General features: G+C 39.3%; 1 non-coding gene across 1 annotated transcript; it reads right to left on the bottom strand.

Annotated features, from left to right (window-relative positions):
• Positions 1–5,452: 5,452 nt before the first annotated feature.
• On the bottom strand, positions 5,453–5,556 carry LOC112763569 (small nucleolar RNA R71). The gene has a single exon (XR_003182899.1). It is a non-coding gene; the product is annotated as a small nucleolar RNA R71 (small nucleolar RNA).
• Positions 5,557–22,507: the final 16,951 nt, after the last annotated feature.

The following is a 22,507-nucleotide window of genomic DNA, read 5'->3' as shown; positions in this document are numbered from 1 at the left end:
ACTGTGGATCGGGCCATCATGATCCATAGCATCATGATTGGAGAAGAAGTAGAGGTTCATGAGGTCATCTCCAATGAACTCTACAAAATAGCCGACAAGTCCTCACCCATGGCACGGCTAGCCTTCCCTCACCTTATTTGCCATCTATGTTACTCAGCTGGAGTTATCATAGATGGAGATGTCTCCATTGAAGAAGACAAGCCCATCACCAAGAAAAGGATGGAGCAAACAAGAGAAGTTCCTCACGGCCCTCAAGAAGAACATGAGGAAGCTCACCATCAACAAATTCCTGAGATGCCTCAAGGAATGCACTTTCCTCCCAACAACTATTGGGAGCAACTCAATACCTCCTTAGAAGATTTGAGCCATAATGTGGAACAATTAAGGGTGGAACATCATGAGCACTCCATCATTCTCCAAGAAATAAGAGAAGATCAAAGAGCAATGAGGGAGGAGCAACAAAGGCAAGGAAGGGACATAGAAGAGCTGAAGAACATCATTGGTCCTTCAAGAAGAAGACGCCACTAAAGGTGGATTCATTCCTTGTTCTTTATTTCTTTCTGTTTTTGGTTTTTAGTATTATGTTTATCTATGTTTTGTGTCTTTATTTCATGATCATTAGTATGTAACCATGCCTTAAAGCTATGAATAAAATCCATTAATCCTTCACCTCTCTTAAATGAAAAATGTTTTAATTCAAAAGAATAAGAAGTACATAAATTTCGAATTTATCCTTGAATTTAATTTAATTATATTGATGTGGTGACAATACTTTTTGTTTTCTGAATGAATGATTGAGCAGTGCATATGTCTTTTGATATTGTTGTTTATGAGTGTTAAAATTGTTGGCTCTTGAAAGAATGATGAACAAAGAGAAATGTTATTGATGATCTGAAAAAAATCATGAAATTGATTCTTGAAGCAAGAAAAAGCAGTGAAAAAGGAAGCTTGCGAAAAAAAAAAAAGAAGGAGCAGTAGAAAAAGCCAATAGCCCTTAAAACCAAAAGGCAAGGGTAAAAAGGATCCAAGGCTTTGAGCATCAATGGATAGGAGGGCCTAAGGAAATTAAATCCAGGCCTAAGCGGCTAAATCAAGCTGTCCCTAACCATGTGCTTGTGTCATGAAGGTCCAAGTGAAAAACTTGAGACTGAGTGGTTAAAGTCGTGATCCAAAGCAAAAGAGTGTGCTTAAGAGCTCTGGACACCACTAATTGGGGATTATAGCAAAGCTAAGTCACAATCTAAAAAGGTTCACCCAGTTATGTGTCTGTGGCATTTGTGTATCCGGTGGTAATACTGGAAAACAAAGTGCTTAGGGCCACGACCAAGACTCATAAGTAGCTGTGTTCAAGAATCAACATGCTTAAGTAGGAAAGTCAATAACACTATCCGAAATTCTAAGTTCCTAGAGAAGCTAATCACTCTAAACTTCAAAGGAAAAAGTGAGATGCCAAAACTGTTCAGAAACAAAAAGCTACAAGTCCCGCTCATCTAATTAAATTAATATTCATTGATATTCTGGAATTTATAATATATTCTCTTCTTTTTATCCTAATTGATTTTCAGTTGCTTGGGGACAAGCAACAATTTAAGTTTGGTGTTGTGATGAGCGGATAATTTATACGCTTTTTGGCATTGTTTTTAGATAGTTTTTAGTAGGTTTGAGCTACTTTTAGGGATGTTTTCATTAGTTTTTATGTTAAATTCACATTTCTGGACTTTACTATGAGTTTGTGTGTTTTTCTGTGATTTCAGGTAAATTCTGGCTGAAATTGAGGGACTTGAGCAAAACTCTGAAAAAGGCTGACAAAAGGACTGCTGATGCTGTTGGAATCTGACCTCCCTGCACTCGAAATGGATTTTCTGGAGCTACAGAACTCCAATTGGCGCGCTCTCAACGGCGTTGGAAAGTAGACATCCAGGGCTTTCCAGAAATATATAATAGTCCATACTTTATTCGACGAATGATGACGTAACTTGGCGTTGAACGCCAAGTTCATGCTGCTGTCTGGAGTTAAACGCCAGAAAAACGTCATGATCCGGAGTTGAACGCCCAAAACACGTCATAACTCGGAGTTCAACTCCAAGAGAAGCCTCAACTCGTGGATTGATCAAGCTCAGCCCAAACATACACCAAGTGGGCCCCGGAAGTGGATTTATGCATCAATTACTTACTCATGTAAACCCTAGGAGCTAGTTTATTATAAATAGAACTTTTTACTATCATATTATCATCCTGGATTGTATTTTGAATCCTGTGATCACGTTTTGGGGGCTGGCCATTCGGCCATGCCTGAACCCTTTACTTATGTATTTTCAACGGTGGAGTTTCTGCACACCATAGATTAAGGGTGTGGAGCTCTGCTGTACCTCAAGTATTAATGCAATTCTATTTTCTTTTATTCAAATCTCTCTTATTCTTATTCCAAGATATTCATTCGTACCCAAGAACATGATGAATGTGATGATAATTAACCCTCATTATCATTCTCACTTATGAACGCACGTGATTGACAACCACTTCCGTTCTACATGCAACCGAGCTTGAATGTGTATCTCTTAGATTCCCCAACAGAATCTTCGTGGTATAAGCTAGATAGATGGCGGCATTTATGAGGATCCGGAAAGTCTCACCTTGTCTGCGGTATTCCGAGTAGGATCCTGGGAATCCGGAAAGTCTAACCTTGTCTGTGGTATTCCGAGTAGGATTCCGGTAATGAATGACTGTGACGTGCTTCAAACTTGCAAGTGCTGGGCGTTAGTGACAGACGCAAAAGAATCAAGGGATTCTATTCCAGTAGGAGCGGGAACCAACCAGTGATTAGCCGTACTGTGACAGAGTGCGTGAGCATTAGCTTTCACTGCGAGGATGGGATGTAGCCATCAACCATGGGTGATGCCTCCAGACGATTAGCCGTGCGAGTGACAGCCGCATAGGATCATTTTCCCGAGAGGATTGAAAGTAGCCACCGCTGATGGTGAACCCCTATACAAAGCTTGCCATGGAAAGGAGTAAGAAGAATTGAGTAGAAGCAATAGGAGAGCAGGCGTCCTTGAGCCATGCAGCATCTCCATTCGCTTATCTGAAATTCCCACCAATGAATCTGCATAAGTCTTCTATCCTTTTTATAATCTATTCTCTTATTTCTATTTTCGAAACCCATAAACCAATTTAATCCGCCTAACTAAGATTTGCAAGGTGACCATAGCTTGCTTCATACCAACAATCTCTGTGGGATCGACCCTTACTCACGTAAGGTTTATTACTTGGACGACCCAGTACACTTGCTGGTTAGTTGAACGGAGTTGTGAGCTTCTCTAACAATGCCTGAAACTCTTTAATCACAATTTCGTCCACCAAGTTTTTGGCGCCGTTGCCGGGGATTGTTCGAGTATGGACAACTGACGGTTCATCTTGTTGCTCAGATTGGGTAATTTTCTTTTCAAAAATCTTTTTCAAAATTTTTCTTTTATTTTCGTTTTTCTAAAAGAATATTTTCAAAAAAATAAAATAAAAATACAAAAAAATTAGAAAATCATAAAAATCAAAAATATTTTGTGTTTCTTGTTTGAGTCTTGAGTCAATTTTTAAGTTTGGTGTCAATTGCATGTTTTTAAAATTTTTATTGCATTTTTCGAAAATCTCATGCATTCATAGTGTTCTTCATGATCTTCAAGTTGTTCTTGACAAGTCTTCTTGTTTGATCTTGATGATTTCTTGTTTTGTGTCTTTTGTTGTTTTTCATGTGCATTTTTGCATTCATATTTTTCATACATTAAAGATTTCTAAGTTTGGTGTCTTGCATGTTTTCTTTGCATCAAAAATTTTTCAAAATTATGTTCTTGATGTTCATCATGATCTTCAAAGTGTTCTTGGTGTTCATCTTGACATTCATAGCATTCTTGCATGCATTCATTGTTTTGATCTAAAAATTTCATGCATCGAGTATTTTTGTTGTTTTTCTCTCTCATAATTAAAAATTCAAATATCAAAAAAATATCTTTTCCTTATTTTCCTCCAAATTTTCGAAATTTTGGGTTGACTTAGTCAAAAATTTTCAAAATTAGTTGTTTCTTACAAGTCAAGTCAAAATTTCAATTTTAAAAATCTTATCTTTTCAAAATCTTTTTCAAAAATCATATCTTTTTCATTTTTTATATAATTTTCGAAAATTTCAAAAATTATTTTTCAAAATATTTTCAAAATATTTTTCTTATCTTTTTATCAAATTTTCGAAAATTAGCTAACAATTAATGTGATTGGTTCAAAAATTTGAAGTTTGTTACTTTCTTGTTAAGAAAGGTTCAATCTTTAAGTTCTAGAATCTTATCTTGTAGTTTCTTGTTAGTTAAGTCAATTTTAAAATTAAATCTTTTTCAAAATATCTTTTTCAAATATATCATTTTATCTTTTATCTTATCTTTTTCAAAAATTTTATCTTTTTCAAAATTTGATTTCAAAATATCTTATCTAACTTCTTATCCTCTTATCTTTTTCAAAATTTGATTTCAAATCTTTTTCAATCAACTAACTAACTTTTTGTTTGTTTCTTATCTTTTTCAAAACCACCTAACTACTTCTCCCTCTCTAATTTTCGAAAATTCTCCATCTCTTTTTCAAAAATTCTTTTTGTTTTAAGTTTTAATTTTAAACTTATCTTATCTTTAATTTTCGAAAATCACTAACCCCTTTTTCAAAAATTATTTTTCGAAATTTCTTTTCTCTTCTCTTATTCTATTTAATTAATTAATTACTAACACTTCTCTTCACCTCTCTTCATCTAAGAATCCGAACTTCTTATATCCCTTGTATTTGGATTCTTCTACCCCTTTCTTCTTCTACTAACATAAAGGAATCTCTATACTGTGACATAGAGGATTCTTCTTTCTCTTCTTGTTTTCTTCTCTTTCATATGAGCAGGAACAGGGAAAAAGGCACTCTTGTTGAAGTTGATCCAGAACCTGAAAGGACTCTGAAGAGAAAATTAAGAGAAGCTAAATTACAACAATCCAGAAACAACCTTTCAGAAATTTTCGAACAAGAGAAGGACATGGCAGCCGAAAATAATAATAATAATAATGCAAGGAGAATGCTTGGTGACTTCACAAAGCCAACATCCAAGTTTGATGGAAGAAGCATCTCCATTCCTGCCATTGGAGCCAATAACTTTGAGCTTAAGCCTCAACTAGTTGCATTAATGCAACAAAACTGCAAGTTTTATGGACTTCCATCTGAAGATCCTTATCAGTTTTTAACTGAGTTCTTGCAGATCTGTGAGACTGTAAAGACGAATGGAGTTGATCCTGAAGTCTACAGACTCATGCTTTTCCCTTTTGCTGTAAGAGACAGAGCTAGAATATGGTTGGATTCACAACCTAAGGATAGCCTGGACTCCTGGGATAAGCTGGTCACTGCCTTCTTGGATAAATTCTTTCCTCCTCAAACGTTGAGCAAGCTGAGAGTGGATGTTCAAACTTTCAAACAAAAAGATGGTGAATCCCTCTATGAAGCTTGGGAAAGATACAAGCAGCTGACCAAAAGATGTCCATCTGACATGTTTTCAGAATGGACCCTATTAGATATATTCTATTATGGTCTATCTGAATTTTCGAAAATGTCATTGGACCATTCTGCAGGTGGATCTATTCACCTGAAGAAAACGCCTGAAGAGGCTCAAGAACTCATTGACATGGTTGCAAACAACCAGTTCATGTATACCTCTGAGAGGAATTCCGTGAATAGTGGGATACCTCAGAAGAAAGGAGTTCTTGAAATTGATGCTCTGAACGCCATATTGGCTCAGAACAAAATGTTGACTCAACAGGTCAACATAATCTCTCAAAATCTGAATGGATTGCAACATGCATCCAACAGTACTAGAGAGGTAGCTTCTGAAGAAGCTTATGATCCTGAGAACCCTGCCATGGCAGAGGTTAATTACATGGGTGAACCTTATGGAAACACCTATAATCCATCATGGAGAAATCATCCAAATTTCTCCTGGAAGGATCAACAAAAGCCTCAACAAGGCTTTAACAATGGTGGACGCAATAGGCTGAATAATAGTAAGCTATATCCATCATCTTCTCAGCAACAGACAGAGAATTCTGAACAAAACACTTCTAATTTAGCCAATATTGTCTCTGATCTATCAAAAGCCACTTTCAGTTTCATGAATGAAACAAGATCCTCCATTAGAAATTTGGAGGCACAAGTGGGCCAGCTGAGTAAGAAAGTCATTGAAACTTCCCCCAGTATTCTCCCAAGCAATACAGAAGAGAATCCAAAAGGAGAGTGCAAGGCCATTGATTTGATCAAAGTGGCCGAATGCACTAGGGAGGAGGAGGACGAAAATCCTAGTGAGGAAGACCTCCTGGGACGTCCTTCAAGCAAGAAGGAGTTTTCTATTAAGGATCCAGAGGAATCTGAGGCTCATCTAGAGACCATAGAGATTCCACTAAACCTCCTTCTGCCATTCATGAGCTCTGAAGAATATTCTTCCTCTGAAGAGGATGAAGATGTGACTGGAGAGCAAGTGGCTCAATATTTAGGAGCTATCATGAAGCTGAATGCCAAGCTGTTTGGTAATGAGACTTGGGAAAGTGAACCTCCCTTGCTCATTAGTGAACTAGATACTTGGATTCAGAAAACTCTACCTCAAAAGAAACAAGATCCTGGCAAGTTCTTAATACCTTGTACCATTGGCACCATGAACTTTGAAAAAGCTCTATGTGATCTGGGGTCAGGGATAAATCTTATGCCACTCTTTGTAATGGAGAAACTGGGAATCATTGAGGTACAACCTGCCTTGTTCTCATTGCAATTGGCAGATAAGCCATTGAGACAAGCTTATGGAATAGTAGAGGACGTGCTAGTAAAGGTTGAAGGCCTTTACATCCCTGCTGATTTCATAATCCTAGACACTAGGAAGGAAGATGATGAATGCATCATCCTAGGAAGACCTTTCCTAGCCACAGCAGAAGCTGTGATAGATGTCAACAGAGGTGAGTTAGTCCTTCAATTGAATGGGGACTACCTTGTGTTTAAGGCACATGGCCATCCCTCTGTGACAAAGAGAGTAAGCATGAAGAACTTCTCTCAGTTCAAGGTCAAGAAGAGCCCACACAGTCAAACTCTAAGTTTGGTGTTGTGAGGCCACAACCAAACTCTAAGTTTGGTGTTCAAACTCCATATCCAAACTCTAAGTTTGGTGTGGGGACTACACACTAAAATTGACCTGATCTCCTAGTGGCTCCATGAGAGCCACTGTCAAGCTATTGACATTAAAGAAGCGCTTGTTGGGAGGCAACCCAAATTTATTTATCTAATTTTATTTTATTTTGTTTCTTTGTTATTTTTGTGTCTAATTAGGTACATGATCATGAGGAGTCACGAAAAAATAAAAAAAATTAAAAACAGAGTCAAAAATAGGAGAAAAAAATGTTCACCCTGGAGGCAGCGCAGACTGGCGTTCAACGCCAGTAAGATGCATCTGGCTGGCGTTCAACGCCAGAACAGAGCACCATTCTGGCGCTGAACGCCAGAAACAAGCAACAACCTGGCGTTTAACGCCAGGAATGTGCACAGAGAGGACAAACTGGCGCTGAACGCCAGTAACAAGCATGAAACTGGCGTTCAACGCCAGAAACATGCATTACATGGGCGTTGAACGCCCAGAACGTGCATCAATGGGCGTTTGAACGCCAGAATGATGCATAAAGGCATTTTACATGCCTATATGGTGAAGGAATGGTATTTCTTTTCATCTCAGGATCTGTGGGCCCCACAAGATCCCTACCTCAGGATCTGTGGACCCCACAGGATCCCCACCTACCACATTCCCACCTTTTCTTTAATCCTAATCACACTCTCCTAATCCAAATCTCATTTCACTCTTCCCCATATCACACTTCCCAAAAACCTTCACCAATCACCTCAATTCCTCTTCCCAATTACCCCATTCACCATTCACATCAACCTCCTCTTCCCCATAAACCCCACCTACCTTCATAAAATTCAAATTCATTTTCCCACCCATTCCCACCCAAATTGGCCGAACCTATACCCTCCCCTCTCCCTATAAATACCCTTCCACTCTTCTTCATTTTCCCACATCACAAACCCACATTCTCCCACATAGCCGAACCAACTCTTCTCCCTCTCTTCCCTATTTCTTCTTCTTCTTCTCCTTTTCTTTTCTTTCTTGCTCGAGGGCGAGCAAAATTTTAAGTTTGGTGTGGTAAAAGCATAAGCTTTTTGTTTTTCCATTACCATCAATGGCACCTAAGGCCGGAGTATCCTCTAGAAAAGGGAAAGGGAAGACAAAAGCTTCCACCTCCGAGTCATGGGAAAAGGAGAGATTCATCTCCAAGAGCCATCAAGACCACTTCTATGATGTTGTGGCAAAGAAGAAGGTGATCCCCGAGGTCCCTTTCAAGCTCAAAAAGAATGAGTATCCGGAAATCCGACATGAGATCCAAAGAAGAGGGTGGGAAGTTATAACCAACCCCATGCAACAAGTCGGAATATTGATGGTTCAAGAGTTCTATGCCAATGCATGGATCACTAGGAACCATGATCAAAGTATGAACCCGAATCCAAAGAACTATCTCACAATGGTTCGGGGGAAATACTTAGATTTTAGTCCGGAAAATGTGAGGTTGGCGTTTCACTTACCCATGATGCAAGGAGATGAACGCCCCTACACTAGAAGGGTCAACTTTAATCAAAGGTTGGACCAAGTCCTAATGGACATATGTGTGGTAGGCGCCTAATGGAGAATAGACTCCAAAGGCAAGCCAGTCCAACTAAGAAGACTGGACCTCAAGCCTGTGGCTAGAGGATGGTTGGAGTTCATCCAAAGATCCATCATTCCTACTAGCAACCGATCTGAAGTTACTGTGGATCGGGCCATCATGATCCATAGCATCATGATTGGAGAAGAAGTAGAGGTTCATGAGGTCATCTCCAATGAACTCTACAAAATACCTGACAAGTCCTCACCCATGGCACGGCTAGCCTTCCCTCACCTTATTTGCCATCTATGTTACTCAGCTGGAGTTATCATAGATGGAGATGTCTCCATTGAAGAAGACAAGCCCATCACCAAGAAAAGGATGGAGCAAACAAGAGAAGTTCCTCACGGCCCTCAAGAAGAACATGAGAAAGCTCACCATCAACAAATTCCTGAGATGCCTCAAGGAATGCACTTTCCTCCCAACAACTATTGGGAGCAACTCAATACCTCCTTAGAAGATTTGAGCCATAATGTGGAACAATTAAGGGTGGAACATCATGAGCACTCCATCATTCTCCAAGAAATAAGAGAAGATCAAAGAGCAATGAGGGAGGAGCAACAAAGGCAAGGAAGGGACATAGAAGAGCTGAAGAACATCATTGGTCCTTCAAGAAGAAGACGCCACTAAAGGTGGATTCATTCCTTGTTCTTTATTTCTTTCTGTTTTCGGTTTTTAGTATTATGTTTATCTATGTTTTGTGTCTTTATTTCATGATCATTAGTATGTAACCATGCCTTAAAGCTATGAATAAAATCCATTAATCCTTCACCTCTCTTAAATGAAAAATGTTTTAATTCAAAAGAATAAGAAGTACATAAATTTCGAATTTATCCTTGAATTTAATTTAATTATATTGATGTGGTGACAATACTTTTTGTTTTCTGAATGAATGATTGAACAGTGCATATGTCTTTTGATATTGTTGTTTATGAGTGTTAAAATTGTTGGCTCCTGAAAGAATGATGAACAAAGAGAAATGTTATTGATGATCTAAAAAAAATCATGAAATTGATTCTTGAAGCAAGAAAAAGCAGTGAAAAAGGAAGCTTGCGAAAAAAAAAAAAAAAGAAGGAGCAGTAGAAAAAGCCAATAGCCCTTAAAACCAAAAGGCAAGGGTAAAAAGGATCCAAGGCTTTGAGCATCAATGGATAGGAGGGCCTAAGGAAATTAAATCCAGGCCTAAGCGGCTAAATCAAGCTGTCCCTAACCATGTGCTTGTGTCATGAAGGTCCAAGTGAAAAACTTGAGACTGAGTGGTTAAAGTCGTGATCCAAAGCAAAAGAGTGTGCTTAAGAGCTCTGGACACCACTAATTGGGGACTATAGCAAAGCTAAGTCAAAATCTGAAAAGGTTCACCCAGTTATGTGTCTGTGGCATTTGTGTATCCGGTGGTAATACTGGAAAACAAAGTGCTTAGGGCCACGGCCAAGACTCATAAGTAGCTGTGTTCAAGAATCAACAGGCTTAAGTAGGAAAGTCAATAACACTATCCGAAATTCTAAGTTCCTAGAGAAGCTAATCACTCTAAACTTCAAAGGAAAAAGTGAGATGCCAAAACTGTTCAGAAACAAAAAGCTACAAGTCCCGCTCATCTAATTAAATTAATATTCATTGATATTCTGGAATTTATAGTATATTCTCTTCTTTTTATCCTAATTGATTTTCAGTTGCTTGGGGACAAGCAACAATTTAAGTTTGGTGTTGTGATGAGCGGATAATTTATACGCTTTTTGGCATTGTTTTTAGATAGTTTTTAGTAGGTTTGAGCTACTTTTAGGGATGTTTTCGTTAGTTTTTATGTTAAATTCACATTTCTGGACTTTACTATGAGTTTATGTGTTTTTCTGTGATTTCAGGTAAATTCTGGCTGAAATTGAGGGACTTGAGCAAAACTCTGAAAAAGGCTGACAAAAGGACTGCTGATGCTGTTGGAATCTGACCTCCCTGCACTCGAAATGGATTTTCTGGAGCTACAAAACTCCAATTGGCGCGCTCTCAACGGCGTTGGAAAGTAGACATCCAGGGCTTTCCAGCAATATATAATAGTCCATACTTTATTCGAAGAATGACGACGTAACTTGGCGTTGAATGCCAAGTTCATGCTGCTATCTGGAGTTAAACGCCAGAAAAACGTCATGATCCGGAGTTGAACGCCCAAAACACGTCATAACTCGGAGTTCAACTCCAAGAGAAGCCTCAGCTCGTGGATTGATCAAGCTCAGACCAAACATACACCAAGTGGGCCCCGGAAGTGGATTTATGCATCAATTACTTACTCATGTAAACCCTAGGAGCTAGTTTATTATAAATAGAACTTTTTACTATCATATTATCATCCTGGATTGTATTTTGAATCCTGTGATCACGTTTTGGGGGCTGGCCATTCGGCCATGCCTGAACCCGTTACTTATGTATTTTCAACGGTGGAGTTTCTGCACACCATAGATTAAGGGTGTGGAGCTCTGCTGTACCTCAAGTATTAATGCAATTCTATTTTCTTTTATTCAAATCTCTCTTATTCTTATTCCAAGATATTCATTCGTACCCAAGAACATGATGAATGTGATGATAAGTAACCCTCATTATCATTCTCACTTATGAACGCACGTGATTGACAACCACTTCCGTTCTACATGCAACCGAGCTTGAATGTGTATCTCTTAGATTCCCCAACAGAATCTTCGTGGTATAAGCTAGATAGATGGCGGCATTTATGAGGATCCGGAAAGTCTCACCTTGTCTGTGGTATTCCGAGTAGGATCCTGGGAATCCGGAAAGTCTAACCTTGTCTGTGGTATTCCGAGTAGGATTCCGGTAATGAATGACTGTGACGTGCTTCAAACTTACAAGTGCTGGGCGTTAGTGACAGACGCAAAAGAATCAAGGGATTCTATTCCAGTAGGAGCGGGAACCAACCAGTGATTAGCCGTACTGTGACAGAGTGCGTGAGCATTAGTTTTCACTGCGAGGATGGGATGTAGCCATCAACCATGGGTGATGCCTCCAGACGATTAGCCGTGCGAGTGACAGCCGCATAGGATCATTTTCCCGAGAGGATTGAAAGTAGCCACCGCTGATGGTGAACCCCTATACAAAGCTTGCCATGGAAAGGAGTAAGAAGAATTGAGTAGAAGCAATAGGAGAGCAGGCGTCCTTGAGCCATGCAGCATCTCCATTCGCTTATCTGAAATTCCCACCAATGAATCTGCATAAGTCTTCTATCCTTTTTATAATCTATTCTCTTATTTCTATTTTCGAAACCCATAAACCAATTTAATCCGCCTAACTAAGATTTGCAAGGTGACCATAGCTTGCTTCATACCAACAATCTCTGTGGGATCGACCCTTACTCACGTAAGGTTTATTACTTGGACGACCCAGTACACTTGCTGGTTAGTTGAACGGAGTTGTGAGCTTCTCTAACAATGCCTGAAACTCTTTAATCACAATTTCGTCCACCATTAACCTCTAACTATGAAGGTAAGTTAAGTGAATGAATTCCAATTTTCAATTAACAATGAGTTTGATAACTCTAGAGTCACCAATTAAAGAAACCAATCATATATCTGAAATATCTCAAATAACATTAATTAAGGAGATTAATCTAAACATGGAACAGTTTATAAATTTAATTGGAAAAATAAATAAAAAGGAACATTGAACCTGAATCGAGAGTCACTCTTAAAAACCAAGAGAATTCCTAAATCCTAGTTTCTAAAAATCCTAATTTCTAATCCTAATCCTAATCCTAAGAGAGAGGAGAGAACCTCTCTCTCTGAAAACTACATCTAAAATAATAAAAAGAGAATTATGAATGCATGATCTGAATGGATGCAATTCTTCTACTTTATAGCCTCTAATATGAGTTTTCTGGGCCGAAAACTGGGTCGAAAACAGCCCAGAAATCGCTGGAGAAGAAATCTGTCACGCTGGTTTTTTGTCATTGCGATGCGTCCGCATTGAGCACGCGATCGTGTTGCCTAGCGTCAGGGCCACTATGACAAATTATATATCAAATCGAAGCCCCGGACGTTAGCTTTTCATCACAACTAAAACCGCATCATTTGGACATCTGTAGCTCAAGTTATGGTCGTTTTAGTGCGAGAGGGTCAGGTTGATAGCTTTGCAGTTTCTTCAACTTCTTGTATTCCTTCCACTTTTGCATGCTTCGTTTCCATCCTCTAAGCCATTCTTGCCCTGTAATCTCTGAAATCACTTAACACACATATCAAGGCATCTAATGGTAATAAGAGAGGATTAATAATAAGCAAATATAAGATCAAAGAAGCATGTTTTCAATCATAGCACAAAATCAGGAAGGAAAATGTAAAACCATGCAAATAGTATGTTATCAAAGGCCCGACGAGGTCGATCTCCCAAGTGCCTAATGGCCGCTCTGCCGATATGATGCTGAGCTGGTGAGGGGCGGCTTGGTGGATATTGGCGTGCCTTTGGTATTTGTCCCAGTTTTTTACTAATAGCATGGAGTCTTGGATAACCGTGGGCCAGAAGTAGCCCGCCCTGATGACTCTTTGGGCTAGGGTTTTGCCTCCGATGTGGTGGCCGCAACAACCTTCATGGATTTTGCGGAGTATGTACTCCGTGTCCCCAGGTTCGATGCATTTGAGGAGGGTTATGAGAATCCGCGTCTGTATAGTTGTCCTGCGACGACTGTATAGTTGGCGGCTTCCCTTTTTGTTCGTTTTCCTTCTTTTGGGTCTTCTGGTAGTGTTCCGTCGAGGAGGTATTGTAGGATAGGGTGGGTCCATGATCCCTGGTTCGAGAGTGTCAGATAAGTGTTGGTTGTTGTCGATATGGATGGTGACTTAACGACTTCCTGAATTAGCGATTTGTTACCGTATCCTGGTTTTGTGCTGGCTAGTTTGGAGAGTGGGTCTGCCCTGGCGTTTCATTCCCTAGGAACATGTTGTATGGTAACGTGTTCGAATCTTTCTTTCAGTTCGTTTACCTTGGCAAGGTATTGTTGGAGTAGGGGATCCCGTGTCTGGTAGTCTCCGTTAATTTGGGAACTGACTACCTGTGAATCGGTATTCACTTCCAAGACGTTCACTCTGACTACTTTGGCTAGGGTTAGGCCTGCCAGGAGGGCTTCATATTCTGCTTGATTATTTGAGACCGGAAACTCGTATCGTATTGACTGTTCAATGACGACCCCGTTTTGGCTCTCGAGTATGACTTCAGCTCCTCCGGAGGTGATGTTTGATGAGCCGTCGACGTGTAGCTTCCATGATTTGGGGGTGGAGTTTCCTGGTGTCATTTCGGCGATAAAATCGGCCAAGGCTTGTGCTTTGATTGCGTTTCAAGGTTCGAACTTGATTTGGAATTGGGATAGCTCTATAGACCATGCCAGCATTCTACCCGCTAGGTCGGGTTTTTGTAGTACCTGTTTGACTGCTTGGTCGGTTCGGGTCGTCACAGGGTGGGCCTGGAAGTATTGTCGCAGGCGTCGGGAGGCCGTGAGAAATGCGAAAGCTAACTTTTCTAGGCGTGAGTAGCGAGTTTCCGCGTCTTGCAAGACTTTGCTTATAAAGTATACGGGTTTTGTTCTTTGTTCTCGTTCTCGCGGATGAGTGCTGTTGCGAGTGCTTCTTCCGTTATGGAGAGGTATAAGTAGAGTGTCTCCCCTGTTTGGGGTTTGGAGAGGATTGGCGGTTTTGCTAGGACTCTCTTGAAGTGTTGGAATGCTTCTTCGCATTCTGTCTCCCATTTGAAGGGGGCTCCTTTCTTCATCAGTTTGAAGAAAGGGATTGCTTTTTGAGCTGATGCTCCGAGAAAGCGTGATAGCGCCTTCAGTCGGCCGGTGAGCTTTTGGATGTCGTTAAGGTTTTTTGGGCTCGTCATCTCAAGGACGGCACGACATTTTTCCGGGTTTGCTTCAACTCCGCGTTGTGTGATCATAAAGCCGAGGAACTTCCCTGCCTCCATCCCGAAGGCACATTTTGCCGGGTTAAGTCGCATTTGGTGCTTTCGTAGGGTGTTCATTATGACCTCGAGGTCGCTGATGAGCTGTTCGCTGGATTCGGTCTTGGCGAGCATGTCGTCTATGTAAACTTCTAGCTTGGTTCCGGATAGGTTTTGGAATATCTTGTTGACGAGTCTTTGGTAGGTGGCTCCGGCATTTTTCAGGCCGAATGGCATTATTGTGTAGCAGTATGTCCCGTCTGGGGTGATGAATGCTATTTTTTCCTCGTCAGGTCGGTGCATTGGAATCTGGTTGTAGCCTGAGTATGCATCCATGAAATTGAGGTATCGATGGCCGGATGCAGCATCTACTAATCCGTCGATGTTTGGTAGTGGAAAGGCGTCTTTTGGACAGGCTTTGTTGAGGTCTGTGTAACCGACGCACATCCTCCATTTTCTGTTAGATTTTTTCACTAGTACGATATTGGCTAGCCAGGTCGTGTAGGGGAGTTCCTTGATGAAGTTGGCTTCGAGTAGGGCTTTAACTTGCCTTTTGACCTCGGCGGCTCGGTCTGGGGACATCTTTCGTCTTCTTTGTGCTACTGGTTTGGCTTTGGGGTCCACGGCTAGCCGGTGGGACATTAGGTCGGGGTTTATTCCCGGCATGTCGGCTGGTGTAAATGCGAACAAATCTCTGTTTTGTTTCAGGAATTGGGAAAGGTCTTCTTTAAGGTCATATGGGAGGTTCCTGTTAATGAAGGCGTATTCTTCTTTGGTCGACCCTATTTGTAGTTTTTCCATGTCGCCTTCTGGCTCTGGCCTGGGTTGGCCGTCTTGTCGAGCGTCCAGGTCGGCTAGGAATATTCCAGCCGCATCCCGGGATTTCTTTCGTAGAGGTAGGCTGGTGTTGTCGCACTCTGCTATGATCTCCCGGTCTCCGTGGATAGTTTCGATGGAGCCGTCTTCGGTTCTAAACTTCATGAGGAGGTATTTGGTAAAGATGACGGTGGAGAAGTCATTGATTGTTTTTCTTCCGAGAATCACGTTGTAGGCGGTGGAGTCCTTTAGGACTACGAATTCAGATAGGATTGTCTTCTTCTGGTTACTTGTCCCTATGGTGATGGGGAGGGTGATTGAGCCGTTCGGTTTAAGAAAGTTGTCTCCAAGTCCGGTGACGCCGTTGCGGTGTGTTTGGAGGCTATCGTTGTGGAGCCCGAGTTTGTCGAAGGCTCCTCAGAAGAGGATGTTTGAGTCTGCACCGGTGTCCACCAGTATCCTTCGTACTAGTCCTGTTCCGATCCTTGCCGAGATGATGAAAGGGGCGTCTTCAATCGAGGTGTCGTGCTGGCAGTCCTCAGGTAGGAAGGTTATCGTATTGGCGGCCACGGTGGTTGGAGTTTGGTTTCTGATGGCCATCACTTTGAGATCTTTTTTCAGTGTTGATTTTGACTTCCCCGATACGTCTTTGCCTGTGATGACGTTTACTATGATGGTTGGGTCTTCCTCTGGGCTTTCCCTAGGGGGTTGTTTTTGCGTTCTTGGGTTGCGCCCTTCTCTTTCTGGTGACCTGTCTTTCTCCACACGTTTGGTTCTCTGATGAATTTGGAAAACTCTGAAAGCTTGCCGTCTCGTATGGCTTGTTCGAGGGCGTCTTTAAGGTCGAAACAGTCTTGTGTCCTGTGCCCGTAACCTCGGTGGTAGTCGCAGTAAAGGGTTTTGTTGCCTCCCGTTCTTTCTTTGAGTTGTCGGGCTTTCGGTATGATGCCTCGGTCTGCTATTTGGTGGTATATCTCGGTAATTGGTGCTGTCAGGGGCGTGTAATTAGAGAATTTGCCAATTCTTGGTGGTCGGCTTGTGTTTGTCAGTTTGGGGTGGTCCCTTTGATTTTCTTTGGGTGGTGGGTTATGTCGTGGTGCCGGGTTGCCGTGTTGGGTGTGGTTGTGTTGCCGCTTGTTGGCGGTGACGACCTGGCTGACCTCTTCGTCATTTATGTAATCTTTGGCGACGTTTTGGATCTCGTGCATGGTCCAAACGGGTTTGGTGGTGAGGTGTTTGCGGAAGTCTTCATTCATGAGCCCGTTTGTTAAGCAAAGGCTTGCGACTGAATCCGTGAGCCCGTCGATCGTTAGACATTCGTCGTTGAAGCGGTCGAGGTATTTCCTTGTGGATTCATCCTATTTTTGTGTGACCCCTAGCAAGCTGATGGGGTGTTTAGCTTTAGTGATTCTGGTCGTGATCTGGGCCATGAACTTTCGTGTGATGTCGTGGAAACCAGCTGTGGATTCGTTTGGGAGGGCGTTGAACCATTTGATTGCTGGCCCGGCTAGGGTTACCAGGAAGGCTCTGCATCGGACTGCGTCGGCCGCTCCTTCTAGGTTCATTCTGGCCTCGAAGGCCGTTAGGTGTTCTTGGGGATCTTTGGTTCCGTCGTACTTCAAGTCAGTAGGTTTATCGAAACTTTTGGGGAGTTTTGCTTTCAAGATCCTTTCCGTGAAAGGCGTGGCTCCCATTATCGTGTGGTCGTTTCTTGTCGCTTGGTCTCTTGGTGTCGCCGATCTTCGTTCGAGTCGTGCTGACGACTCAGATCTCGGGAAGCGCTGCGGTTGTGCCTTTTGCTGTATCGCCGTTCTGGCGATTTTTCTCGCCTGTGGTTGCGCGAGGTGCTGCGATCGTCTCTCCTATCGTGTCGCCGAGTTGGCGATCTGCCGTGGCGAGATTTTGATCTGGAAGTTGCATGGCTTCCGTGTTCATTATTGTATCTTTCCTTGGCGGTCAATCTACCTTTGAGTTTTTGGACCCGGAGGCAAAGATCTTGGATGATTTGTGCCGCTTTGTCCCCTGTTTTCTCAGGGTGTTGCGGTTCTGTGACGATGTGGTTATTTTCCTTATTCTGTGTATGGTGGATGGTGCTTGCCATCCTTCCTTGGTTTGCGACCTCCTGGTGTTCTGGGGTCGGAATCCTTATTCGGGAGTCATCCCGGCTTGGGGTGGCTTTTTCAAGTACGTCCCCCATTCCGGTTTAGTCGGCGCAAGTATTCCCCACAGACGGCGCCAATGTACTGGATGTTTCTTATACGGGTTGAGGGATGGTTCGGGAACTTGCGGGTCGAGGCGGATGCCGGATCGCTTAACTGGAGCAATCGGGGGAAGTACCTGCAAAGACACTCCGACACTCAAGTCAGAATGGATCTGAGAGGTATAAGGTGTGAGGAATGGATGATTAATAGGTGATGGTGGATGTCTTATCTTATCTTATTTGATCAAAATAAGGGAGACGTTTGAATTCGAAAGTCGGTTGAAAATTCCTACGGGCACATCAAAACCCTCCAAAAGGTTCTGATGGACCGGATCTGGGTGACCGAGTTTAAGAGTCGCCCCAGACTGCAAGATCTGTGGATCGGGTCCGTAACAAGTGTCCCATTATATATGGAACTCGTTGACCTTTCCATAAAGATTTAATTGGTTCATGATTATTGGATCAAATTAATTATTCTAGCTTTATGTGATGTCACAAATTTCAGTGCTCACACTGTAAACTACATAGTGGGGGTTAAGTGTGTACATACCTATATGCTTTTACAACATTGTTAAATATAATAATTATAAGGAATTAATCATATGACATCACCTAATTTCACGTCAAATTATTGGAGGAACATCCCAAATCTGTAAGTTTCAAATCTGTAAGTTTCAGATCACATATTATATTACTAAGAAATACTTTATATTTTTTCTGGTTAATGCCTAGAGGGAGCATGTATGGGAAAGTTGGAGTTAGGTCCAAACAATGTTAGAATAAAATAATGATTTGAATATATAAGAATAGCACATTTCACTCTTAAGGATAAAATATATTTTTTATTTTTAAGATTTGATAAAAAATTTAAAAATATTTTTAAATTTTATTTTGTTTAAATTTTGTCCTAAAAGTTTTTGATTAATTTGCATCAAATATATATTTTACAACTAGTTTTTCAAAAATTTTAAGATTAGTTTAACAACAATTTTATAAAAATCTACAACTTTCGACACAAACAAATCAAACATCATTTTCATGAATGCTAGATTTGTCAATTTTTTTAAAAATTTAGCTATGGTCGTATATTAGATGCAAATTGAAAATTTTTTAGACAAAATTAAAACAAAATAAAATTTAGGAATATTTTTAAAATTTTTGACAAATTAAAGAAAGATTTTACCTTTTTTTTTAAATTTTCTTTTTTTTTTTAGTTTCACAAATATTCTTTTATAGATAATAATGTTTGAATGCTAAAGATTTCATAAGAAGTATGACTCTTTCAGTATTTTATTTTTAAAAACTTTTATACTCAAGGCTCAACTTAAACCTAATAATTTTTAAAAGAGAGAAAATTAGTATTTATCACTGCAATTGATATGGTTATTTGTTACTTTATTTGTTTTGTTTTGGCCTAGTGGTGAAGTCCATGTCACTATTTTATAGACCATCCACTCAAGAGACTCTGCGTAGTCTTGGCATTAGGTTATTAGCCTAAAACATCAAATGAAATTCAATGTTCCCCATCATCAGATGAAAACTTTTTAATAAATTAATGTTATTTTACAACTATATCGATTCCACCATTGAGAAAACGTACATTCTCAATGATGATTTCTATGGTAATAATACATGGTCCTCAGCTATGGAAGTTGTACTTAATTATCTTCTGGGTTGTTGTTGTTGTAACTGTAAATTTTAATTCGATAAATCAAAAATTAATTCGTCGTGGATTAATATTCCATTCAAAAATTTATGGTTTGTTGTTGTTGTTGTACACCGTAAATTTTAATTCGATAAATCAAGAATTAATTCGTTGCGGATTAATGTTCCATTCAAAAGTTTATGGCTCGACAAACTAAAAATTAATTTATTATGAATTAATGTTTTATTCAAAAGTTTAATGTTAATTAATGGGTTGCTTTATATACAAAATAAAATTTAAATTTTTAAAATTATTTTAAGGACTAATCCAAATTAATTATTGTTGTTGTTATATTGAAGTACCATACAACAGTAATATAATTTTTTTAATATTTTAAAACATATTCATTAAATTTTATCCGATTGAGATACTAAATTACCTTATCAGTGGTTCAACTGAATTATATATTGATCAAATTGCATGTTTCAAATTCAATAAAATAAATATACAAATTACATATTAATTAAAGTTAATATGTTTTAACAAATATAATTACCGAGTTAGATTGGATCAGGATTATCAAAAAATAAGTAAGTTGATAAAGTGGTAAAGGGAGAAATTAATTATTCTTAAATTAATATAGTAAAATATACATTTTATATATTAAAATTACAAATTTAATAATAATTAATATCTCATTTCATCACTTTAGCAACTTTTTGACGCTAAAAAATCTAAATTCTAAGAGATTAACACAACAAGAAGCTTGGTCTAGTGGTATAGAGGTGCACCTCACTCTCCTTTTGCAATTTGGAAAGAGGCTCGCGTGCGGTTCTAACAATAGTTCATATTCAAATACAAAGACGGTTTAATTGAAGCCGATAAATTTAGTCAAGCTGATTTTATATCCCATCCAATTGATAAAGTGGACTAATAACTTGACGGATCATTCACCGGAATTGATAACTATGTTTTAGATGACATATCTTTACTAAAAAAGGTAACAATTTGTACTACAAATCTTTAATCTAATCAAATTTAAAAGTATAATTTTTTTTAAATGTAGTTCTACTCTAGTAAGATAAAAAATATGTGCTGTAAAACCCAAATAAATAATAACTAATTAATTAATAAATTAATTATGAGTAAAAAGGGTTAAGAATATAAAATTTATAATTAAGAGAAATAAAAATTATTTAGGATTCAAATTAAAACACTTATCTTAAAGATTTTAACTCTAATTTGAACCAAACGGGTAAAAATCACAATGATCCTCACTAGGCCGAAGCTCAAGACATATAAACCCCTCCACTTAGCCAACAATTCAACAACTTCTCCGATTTAGAGAGAGAGAAGCTCGGGATAAGTGAGAGCCATGCCCTAAGTTACTTTCAATCCAGAAAACTTTCAAATTGTGGTTTCAATCAACAACTCGTTTGTGACTACGCGTTCGTTTCGACTTCCTCTTCATTTCTATTTAACTATTATGATAGAAAACTTCAAAATTCTTGTTCCATTTTTCGTTTCACTTCTAAATTTGCATTTTGGGTTTGATATGTTGAGAGAATTGTGATTTTGATGTTTAGGGGAAGTTTCATCTCAAGTTAGTGCAAAATTTTGACCCAAAGTTACGTGAAATAAGGTGAGAGAACTCTTCCTCTTTAATTTTTTTCTATACGTGCAAACCCTAGTTTGAACTATGTGTGAAATTTGGTGAAATTAATGTTGTTAGAGTTTCTTGGTTGATTTTGTGCGAATTTGGTGCTTGGTGTGGTTGTGGAGCTTTTGTTGAGGCTTGAATTGGCGCTTGTGATGCATTCGCATTTTTAGTAGTTTGTATTTTATTTTTCTTACATTTTTCTTTTGTTTTCGTAGGTTTAATTACATAATCTTCCTTTAATCTCATGACTCTTTACTATCAATTGCTACTTAGGTGAGGGCATGCCACGCTCTATGAAGAAGACCAGGCCCAGCGTGCAACAAAGCAGGGAAGCATACCACACTTGAGGAGAAGTCCAAGCTCTAGGAGTAACTAAAGCAGAGGCATTACACGCCTTGAAGAGGGCGTGCCACGCCTTAGGGTCAGCCCAAGGAGCACATGTCACGCTACTAGTAGACGTGCCACGTCTAGCCCAAAGAAAACAAGCCTAGTGCAACTCTAGTGATGTTCTCTTCAAAGCCCAACCTCAAAGATGTGATTATGAATTGAAGATTAAAGAAGATTATGTAATAATTAGATTTAAATTTTATTTAATTTTGTTATGATTATGTTTTTAGAATTTGAATTAGGAGCTATCTTAATTATTTTGATTAAGATTAAATTTAGTTTTTGAATTTAAATTGGAAGAAACCCTAGGATATAAATAAGTGAACATTGTTCACAAGGAAAGACATCCAGGGGAGGATCTTTGGATCCCTCACATGCCTCTTTTCTTCTTTTCTTTTGCTTGTTTTTCAATTCACCATGAGTAATTAATCCTTCTGTCAAAGGGTTAGGAGCTCTGTTTATATTTTTATGAATTATTAATCTAAGTTTTTTTCTATCTTAAAGTTTTGCATTGATTTGTTTTATGATTGAGTGTTTCGCTCTTCATCCCTAAAGGATTAGAAGTGTTGACAGGCATGCTAATCCCATTTGAATTTGTTTATTATTTTGACAGAACTAATATCCGAATTATGCTTGAAAACTCTTTCACATAACTTTTTGAATTTACTAGACATAGGGGTTTTTAAAGTGTGCGAAAGAATACATGATTTGTTAATTACCCTAGTTTTGAATACATGACATATAATTTGAATTAGCACAATTCTTGAAAGTTGTGTCTTCTCATAAGATTCAATCGAACAAGACTAGCTTAGATACGTGACATATAATTCGACTTAAGGACTACTTTTGAATCTTATGAGAAACTGAATAAGATTTTATACTTAACCTCTTTGATTAATCGATTGACCAAGATATTGGAAATCAAGGAGAAACGGAGGTTAGTTAATTGAAGAGAAACTAAGCTTCCTTTCCAATCTCCAACTCATTCATGCCCTATAAAGCTTGAAACACTTAACACACAGATTACGGCATCGAATGGAATAAAGGAGAATTAAAATGACTAATTAAAAGTATCTAGG

The sequence above is a fragment of the Arachis hypogaea genome, chromosome 2 (genome assembly GCF_003086295.3).
Source record: "Arachis hypogaea cultivar Tifrunner chromosome 2, arahy.Tifrunner.gnm2.J5K5, whole genome shotgun sequence".
Taxonomy (NCBI): Eukaryota; Viridiplantae; Streptophyta; class Magnoliopsida; order Fabales; family Fabaceae; genus Arachis; species Arachis hypogaea.
The sequence above is the reverse complement of the archived record's forward strand: the minus strand, read 5'-3'. Positions and strand labels throughout refer to the sequence as shown.